We start from the raw sequence: 10,000 nt of genomic DNA on the forward strand, positions 1-10,000 counted from the left end.
CGATCGATTTTAAAGACTCTCATCTTTACAAAAACTCTCAAATCTGACACCTGGCGAGGTCGCAGATTTAAATTTGAGAGTTTTTGACAAGATGAAGGTCATTTAAATCGATCGATATTTTGAAGGACCAGTTTAGGGGCCAAAGTTTTAAATACGTGTGTTTCCTGAGTCCGGCAGTTAACAGGTTAATTATGAGTAATACATACCTGACCCAAATACACACATTATATACACACACAGGCACACACATCTAGAAACATAGACAAACGACATGCAAACTATACAAGTGATATGTATTGTTGTTGTACGTTACATGATAATTTACAAATTATATTATAATTGCCAGTTTGTAAAAAATTCAAATTCATCATTAACTTTGGTAAATATATTGTTACACAACTGTGAAAACCACTAATGCGAGGAAATACGGGGCAATTCAAAATGCATTCAACTTTATTATCATCATTTGTGAAATGTTCTTTTGAAAACGACCGTACATAGGGATTTGGGGAAAATGGGGGTATTGGTACCTACAGAATTAAAAGGTGTATCCAACAATCTGCCGACTCTGGTGATGATGTGATCATCAATTTTCCAATCAATTGCCATTTTAAAAAAAATATATCAGAAACATTTTGAGTTTAAGAAAGACCAATAGGTATTTTCTAAAATTGTTATAATTGACAGCATTATTATTATTATTGTTATTATCATTATTATTATTATTGTTATTATTATTATTATTATTATTATTATTATTATTATTATTATTATTATTATTGTTATTATCATTATTATTATTATTGTTATTATTATTATTATTATTATTATTATTATTATTATTATTATTATTATTATCATCATCATTATTATTGTTATGATAATCAGCATCATTATCATCATCGTCATCGTTGTTACTACCACCATTCCCCCCCCCCCCTCTTCTTTTTTTTTTTCCTTTTGATTCCCTCCACATATTTTACAAGAATTCACTTAGTGTCATTTGAAATAAAATTCAGAACTTTACCATAGAAAACACGAACATTTCCGAGTCTTTTCAACGCCAAACTATAAATTTCGTGCTAGACTGACACTATCTTTATATCATTTATTACCCGTATCGATAACAAAAGTCTTGACAATGATCAATTATCTGAAAAGGGTTTTCAATTGGAATATAATACCGTATCGTAAATGGATACCATTCATCCAAGAATTGAATATTTGAATGATAATAAATAAATTATGTCCTTTGTTTTGTTTTACTCCTTTGTGTTGTTGTTGTTGTTGTTGTTGTTGTAGTTGTATTCTTTAATTCAATATTATTTTTTCAAAGGATTTAAGGCTATAAGTTCATTGTCACCAATGCTCGTTGCAGTATTATGAAGCTCTGGTGAGTTTTGGTCTGCTGGTTACGTTACGCTTTCGTGAAATCCTACAAAATACAATAAATTGTTGAATGTTATTTTAACCCTTACATTGCAATGGGTTTTGTCTACAAATAATTAATTGACACATGGTTTGGAGTCAACAGTTTATAGATAGTTCAAAGATGACGTCACTCAGGTCTTTGTTATTGTTTTTTGCCATCCGCGTTAATGATTAATGCTCACTGAACTGTATTAACCCGACTATAAACGTTCATGGATACACACCGTTTTGTGTGTTGGTCCGTTATACTTCCGGATGGCAATGTTGTGAGCTTCTTAGCCAAGCGCATACTATCTAGATACGTGCCTTACAAAATACATACGTTAAATTTTCAAAAATCGCTCACTTGTACAGTTTCCTGAAATTGTAAGCTCATGTTGTATTTTTCTTCTTTATCTTCAAATTCACTGACCGACTTGGTCAGATCATAGCTTTTGTAAACTCATAGTTTGAAACTGACCATAAAATAGACAAGTAGATAACCACGCCTCTCGGACAGCAGCCGTCATAATGCAAACAGTGAGAGTGATGGGTACACATAGCAAACTACACAGGTTTCAATATCGATGGTATTTGTCAAAGTAAAATACCCACTGTTCTATCTACCGCTTGATCAATAGAACCAACACATAAATCTAAGTGTAAACTTAAACGTGTTTATATGATCGAGAAAATCGTGTGATAACTAGTCACTCATGAAAACAATAACAATGATCACAGAAAGGTCGAATTCATTCATTTTATTGTTTATAAATAACCAACTATGTTTGTCCGAGGTGAGTCACAAATTCCATGATTTGATTAGTCAAAAACTCCACTGGTTAACAGGATTTTAACAGTATGGACCGGACTTCCCTCGTAATGACGCATGGTAACTTAGTAAACTGGTTATACTATCGGAAAATGGCGGATGCCTTATGAAATATTACTCTGACGAGCATAAAAGTGTATCCAAAGGAGAAAAACATTATAAATATGATCATGTTTTGTCTTTTATGCATTCTGATCACATGACATATGAAAAGTTCTAACCAGCATGAAGAATAAAAAGTACCGATTGTCTTTGTTTAGAACAACGCTGCTCGCCGTTGCCTGGCGACGTGACATCAGACTATTAAATCCAATTACGTCAAATACAAGGCGACGACAGCCAAAATAACGCGGATCGTAAGTTAGTTGCATTCAATAGCCCAACCAATGGGATCATTGAGCACTAATAACGACTACGTGTATTCACTAGCCAGGGGAGGGGCATTTGCGAATAGTGAGTGAACATGACGATTAACTTTAGATGGGGGAATATCAAAAGTTTCATACCCCGACTATCGAGAATGTATTTGACTTGACTTCATAAATATGGTATTGGTCTACTGGTATCTCTGTGAGATCATAATTAATCCGTTGTACAGATTGGTTATTTTAGGCATAGCCCCCATTATTTTGTGATAAGGTAACCGTTCTAATTGTTGCTTATGTATGAATGGGTAGTCGTTTTTTTTAAAAAAATATATGTATCAAATAGCATGATATGTTGCGTTTTCGATTCTTTTCTCTTTTTCTTTTTTTAAAAAATGTTTTGGGGTGGATCTCGTATTCCATTAATGGTTTAACTATGGTATCATAACACTTCTTTTTAATTGATTTTGAGCAACTTGATATTACGTTGTTTGATAAATTCTAGGTTGCAATTTGATTTATTTTCATCTGTTCATTGAATGTTGGTTCAATTTCTCAATAATAACTTAAGCATTGTCGTGTTAAGTTTCTTTTAGAATTGCATCATAAATTATGTAATTAGATTTCATTGGTTCAGGTTATTTGTAATAATCAAAACCTGTAATGAATATCCATTTTCCATTTCATTTCCTACAGTTATAACATAGATCTATTATCAAGCTCTTTCTACAAACATTTCTCACTGTTTTCAGTGTGCATTTGTATAGATAAGAAACGATCATCTGCAATGAATAATCTTAGAAGAAAATAACAGGTTTCAATCAAGTATTTCAACCATCTAAAAGTGGGGGAAAAGTAGCAATATTAAAAAACCGATTTAAAAATTCGATTTAATGGAAACATTGATGCAAAACAGTGTGGAGTCTCTAGTCGATTTAACAGGAACCCGGGGCTTACAAGGTTAAAAATGTTGTGGATTCATTGCATGGACCATCCACATAATATTGAATAGCACTGGGTGGTGCCATCAGTGACGAGTGAAACTAGATGGATGATGGTTTGATCAAATTATACATCGTTATGATTTATTGTAGGCCGGGTGTGATAAACGATTATTACAAAGACGAGCTGATGATGAAAACAATAAGTATTGTTAGCTGGAACAAGTCATAAACTTTGTATTTAATGACCCTCCTTTATAAAATTTGTTATCACAATTTGTTGTATTTAGATCTAAAACGTGCATGCTGTAATATTAGTCATACATTGATAATAAAATAAAATAAAAACCCAAAGAAAACAAATCAACCCTCTCTCTCTCTCTCTCTCTCTCTCTCTCTCTCTCTCTCTCTCTCTCTCTCTCTCTCTCTCTCTCTCTCTCTCTCTCTCTCCAAAAAAGGGACTAAGAAGACAAAAATAAAACAAAAACCATTTAGCACTGGCGAGAAATGATCAGTTTTCTAGTATAATAGTATTGATCAAAAATCAACATGCTGATTTATTATTGGTAATTAGATGGTACTCAAGACGTTGGGGTGATAAATTATTAATTGAATAAACAATTCGGTTTATGAATTGATTAAATAAGCAACAAAACCCTGAACATACTTGCAGTTATGGGCTCGTTTAACATTGTTGTAATGGAAATTATCTTGCTTTGGTTTGAGAATGCAACAATGAGTCCAGAACAATATTGGTTATCAGACCTGCAAATAAGTACACGTCGCCAAGAACATTTCGAACATGATATCTAGCGTACCCAAACAACTTTATAATGTTCAACGAGAAACACGTGGATTTGAATCACCTATACCATCAATGGGCATGATCTATATTAACTTTCCAGTGTGTTTGAGGTCATTGGTCCCATTGCAAAATGTGCTCAAAGTGACCCACATAGTGAAAAGTGTTCACACCTTTTGAAATACCTAACATCACGATTGGTCATTTGATTCAGCTTGACACATGGGTTTGTTTACAAATTTTGTAAACAAAGCAGCGTGTTTACATTTGTTAAGAAATATCCAATCGTTGGACAGTAACAAATCATGTGATTGATGACCTGGTTGGACAAAAACATGAATATAGATCGCTCCCATTGACGCTCTTGTGTTTGAACCTCGATTACATTGCTCCTTTGACTTGAAATCAGTCCCTCAGTAGAGCTAAAATAATAATATTATCACAGGGAGCCAGAGCTTACCGCGCTTCTGTAACAGTGACGGAGTAACAAAAATTTGCTACCCTTCCGATAACACGTCGAAGTACTTTCCGCCTGCTCTAACTAACCAAGCTGCTATCCAATAACTTCGGGTGGTTAGAGGGATCAGATCAGAATATTCTGTCCCGGCTCTATTCAGAACATGGGCAATCACGAGAGCGCAATATCCACCGGAGCCATTCAAAGCGCCTTACAATGGGTCGCTAGCAGTCTAGTTATAGATGTCACTGGTCCCTAACCAACAATGGGTGACAGTGACATCTTTTATGATGTCCTGGGTACTAGGTGGCAGTCAATCGGCTTCGGTCGAGAACCTGCTGAACAGCATGCTCAATGCATCAGCGATATTTTAACATGTAGGACGAGACATGACGCCCGTTAGGCGATATTGCATTTTTCCCCGACAGATATTACGCTGTCAACGGACAGATACTCATTTTACACCAGAGTACGGTGAGAAAATGTAAGTAAAGAGCCATTTCAATGGATTCAGCCATGCGCCACTCAGAGCGGGGCACGTACCCTGGGCCCTCCAGTCCGAAGGCTAGTGTCATACCACAAGGACACATAGCTGGATCATCGGGCTTTGCATATAAGTTGTGTGCTCGACTAAGTATTTGAAATATGTTTTAAGATCTGAGGCTATTAAACAAACCAGAACCCTTTAAAACAAAAATCATGCATTCGTGTTTTCATTGTCAAGTTTATAAAAAAAAAATTAAATCGGAGTCTGATTTTACCACGGTGTTTAATGTGGCCCATAATTGTCTCAAAACGGTATTTTTTCGGGGTCAGCCCGATGAAAGAAAAGGAAAAAAAATGTCAAAGTTGATATAATATAATAATGTTGCTGCTCGAAGCTAGAAGAAATAGATAATAATGTGAAATTGAATGTAAGCTTCAATTTAATTACAAAAACAGATCAAATGAACGTTTCGGGTTTCCCCTTTATCAACAAAACAGGAAACCCGAAACGTTTCATTTGATATGTTTTTGTAATTAAATTGAAGCTTACATTCAATTTCACATTACTTTCTATTAATAATATAATAAGACAAGAAATTTGAATTTTTTACTTGAATCAATTATTTTTAAATGTTATAAGATCTAATTCTCTACAATAAAACATGTTTAAAAAAAACTTAAAACGAGTCCCTTATTTTTTACTATAAAAGTACATTTCTATTTTTGGCATCTAAATCACCGCAACTTTCGTTGATCGAGGCGATGGGTTATACATTACTTTTTACTACAACAAGTAGTACTATACAAAAGTACATATTGATGCTTTGCATTAGCCAAAATACTCACAACTCTGCCAACCGGATATAATGGACCAATGCGCAAAACTATGTATAAACTTGAACTTTATTGTCTTAATGATATAACGTTGTGAGAACCACTCATAAAAATGGCTGACTAAAAACAATAAAACAAACAGCTGAGTGACGTCAATTTCGTTCCTTCTCTACCAAGCTACAGCAATGAATATAGTATGAGTGTGTCAGCCACGATATTTGACAAGTACAAAATTAAAAATCGATAGATTGATCCAGCTTTGCGATTTTATCTACAAATCTAAATACCCTAACTCCAGAACACAAATGTCTCATTGTCCACCATTTAATTTGAATTTAAGAATTATGAATAACCAGTCTTCCTCCCTTCTTTCAAACATTGTTATGGGACAAAAGAGTTAATTAACTGGTTATTGATCATCATATCGATATCAGGCTGATGATAATGTGATACGCCTATTTGATTTTCTATTGACTTTGACATGAATAATGACATTATCGATAAAACCGATAATTTTACAAATTACTTTGTTGACAGTCATTTGTCGTCGATGCTGTGGAATTGATTTCTTTCTTTATTCCTCTCTCTCTCTCTCTCTCTCTCTCTCTCTCTCTCTCTCTCTCTCTCTCTCTCTCTCTCTATCTATCTATCTATCTATCTATCTCTCCATCTCTCCATCTCTCTCTCCATCTCTCCCCTCTCTCTCTCTCTCTCTCTCTCTCTCTCTCTCTCTCTCTCTCTTTCTTTCTCTCTTTTTCTTTCCTTCTTTCTCTATCTATCTATCTAATTATCTATCTATCTATCTATCTATATCTATCTATCTCTCTATCTATCTATCTATTTATCTATCTATCTATCTATCTATCTATCTATCTATCTATCTATCTATCTATCTATCTATCTATCTCAATTTGAAGAGAGGCGCAAGTACAAAAGAAAAAATATTGAAAGTTAAGTAAAATACAGTACTAGACAAAAGCAGATAGAAAAAATCAAGGGGAAAAAAAGAATCCTATAATTGAATAGATAAAATAACCCAATTTATATAATAACCTATTTCCAATGGTTCACCATGCTCAAGACGTCTTGTAATGCTTACTTAATAATTTGTTCCCCTAGTACGGTATGATCAACCCTATTTCCATTGCATATAAAAAAATACAAGTCGCCTAATACGAATTTTAAATTTTGAACAGTTCCATTTCACATTGTGTGACCGACCGCCTCAAAACGGTATCATTCGCGGAATGAAACATAATAAAAACAATTGCATTTAATGTTAATGGGGAGAGTGAGTAATGAACATGTTAGCTAGATACACAAAAAAATTATTTAATTTTGTTGAGACGTGGGGAGAGGGTAATATAATTAATTTTCTATTATTATGTTTGCCATGCCGTTGAACTGTTGATCGTGGTTAGTAATGTTACGATTGATCCTTTAAACAAAAAATATTTTTTAAATTAAAAAAAATAATAAATCATGTTATAATAATTACCGATGTAAAAAAAAATAATAAATAAATAAAATTCCCTTTATTCATCCCCAAGGGGAAATTTGTCTTTAGGGTCTATTCCATGAGAAGACTGGAATAACCCAGGCGTCAGCCGCAGAACAGCGCCGCAAAGTGAGATTGGCGAGGTAACATGCTCAAGGCCTTACTTGAAAAAAAAAAGCGGCAGGTGATTGAACTCGGTACCTTTCGAGTAGGAAGCAAAGACCGTACCACTGAGCCCCGCCCCCCCCCCCCCCCATTGTTTGAATAATCAATTACAAAAATATCAAACTTCATCACGACCAGGAAGTTTGACAAGAGAGGAGACAAATGAGAAAGAAGAAAAAAATATAAAAGTAATGATATCATACGTCAATGATACCACTGACTATTCAACGATCAATTAATTAGTTTTTCGTAAACTGTGGATATGGTGAAAAAGTATGAACGATGTGTCTAGGATAAATTGAAAAGTGGCTCTTCATAACCATTAAAAAAAAGCCCATGAATATGGATTTTATCCTTCCCTATAACTTAAAATGGACGCTTACAATTACTCTATCCGTAAGATATGACGATTGACTGTCTCATGGTTATAGTACAGCGACATCTATATATATGAAGTCCTAGTTATAGTACCATCCGCCAAACCTAACAAACCAATGCTCTCTAGATTGCTATGTAACAAACCCTACCACTGCAATGTGGCCGAGGGGGTGGGAAGGGGGGGGGGGGTAGTTGAGTTCTCGGAAGCTCATAATTTGGTACAACACTCGCTTCACGCGCAAAGGGATCATGATCAGCGACATCTATATGAAGTCCTAGATCTTGATCAAGACCTGGTGAAGTCGAGATTTTTTTTTTTTTTCTGACCCCCTTCTGTCCACCCAGAAGTGATTGCCTAGCTGAATCTGTTAGGTCTGTCGGAAAGTACTTTGCTTCTTACCTAAAAGGTAGCAAGTAATTGCGAGTGTCCGCTTCACGCTATAGAAACCGGTATAAACCTCAGCTCCATGGGCCCGAAGGCCCATAATGGCTCTGAAGGACTCCAATCCTTGCAAGGAGTCCTATAGATAGTATGCAGATGACGTCACTCAGGCCTTTGTTATTGTTTTTGCCATCCGCGTTCGTGAGTTGTTCTCACTAAACTGTATTAACCAGACTATAAAAGTTCATGGTTACACAGAGTTTGTGTGTTGGTCCGTTATACTTCCGGATGGCAATGTTGTGAATTCCTTGGCCAAGCGCATTCTATCTATACAAAATCCCGAATGTACCCGGGGCCGATATCGGTCTCTTTGAATGTTGGGCCATTGTTCTATCTAACTATCTTGGCGTTTTTGAACTGACGGCAAGTGCGTTACATCGGTGGGGTCTTACTACCTGTCCAATATGTACCCGCTGTGGGCAAGAACCCAAGACGGCAGAGCATCTAGTCGAAAGGTGTGTTGTGACGATGCTACCCGGCGGGTTCGCGACGGTGCACGAATGCGGACCGGACTTTGCTGATTGGGTCGATCGTCATAACATAGTAGTGTGAGAACCATAAGAGGCTGTTGCCGGAGAAGAAATAGAATTGTAACGTAAAGAACCACCTTTATTACTATGTATTTTGATTGTGCCTAAAATAATAATCATATTGTTTGAGAAAAGTTTATTATGTTTTGTAAAAGGGCGGAATTGACTAGACCTCTACCTGTATATATTAATTTCACTTGGTGTTTTGGTGTTGGTAAATCTGATAATTATTAGTATGCGTTGAATGAAAAAAAGAAAAATCAAAATATAAGTGGTCGATTTATGTATTTAATGTCATTATTTTACTATTTGAAATTGTCGAGAACGCATTAGGTCTATTGACTCTAATTACAAATGCTGAAGTCGAGTGAGTGCACCTGATCTGCTGACGATATAAATGCATCCTAGGTGCACACACAGCGAATTACTAAATAATTAATGCATAGTGTTATCGATTGTGGTATTGGATTTCCCCTTGCATGATCATCATTTAAAAAGTTTCCACAGTTTGGTATATAATTTAACGGTAGCGTAAGTAAAGCAGTCAAGTAGGATAATTATAAAGTCGAACGCCAGTCATAGCAGCTAGCGTAATGATTCGATTGACTGAGTCTTGTTTGAATCTCGTTAACTAGTTAACTGCCGCACTCTGGAAAAACTCGTATTTCAAAATTTGGCCAGACAACTCGTCCTTCAAATCGATCGATTTAAATTACCCTCATCTTGGCAAAAACTCTCCAAACTTGGACTTCGCGAGAAGTCCCAGGTTGGAGAGTTTTTGCCAAGATGAGGGTAATTTAAATCGATCGATTTGAAGGACGAGTATTCTGGCTAAACTTTTAAAAACAAGTTGGTTTTTT

General features: G+C 35.4%; 1 protein-coding gene across 1 annotated transcript in view; it reads right to left on the bottom strand.

Moving 5' to 3' along the window:
• Nucleotides 1–10,000, bottom strand: part of LOC144964152 (uncharacterized) — a 25,448-nt gene that overhangs the window by 13,198 nt on the left and 2,250 nt on the right. The gene's annotated exons all lie outside the window — the stretch shown is intronic.

This window comes from Berghia stephanieae, chromosome 2, assembly GCF_034508935.2.
Source record: "Berghia stephanieae isolate SIO BIC M18660-M18661 chromosome 2, UCSD_Bste_1.3, whole genome shotgun sequence".
NCBI lineage: Eukaryota > Metazoa > Mollusca > Gastropoda > Nudibranchia > Aeolidiidae > Berghia > Berghia stephanieae.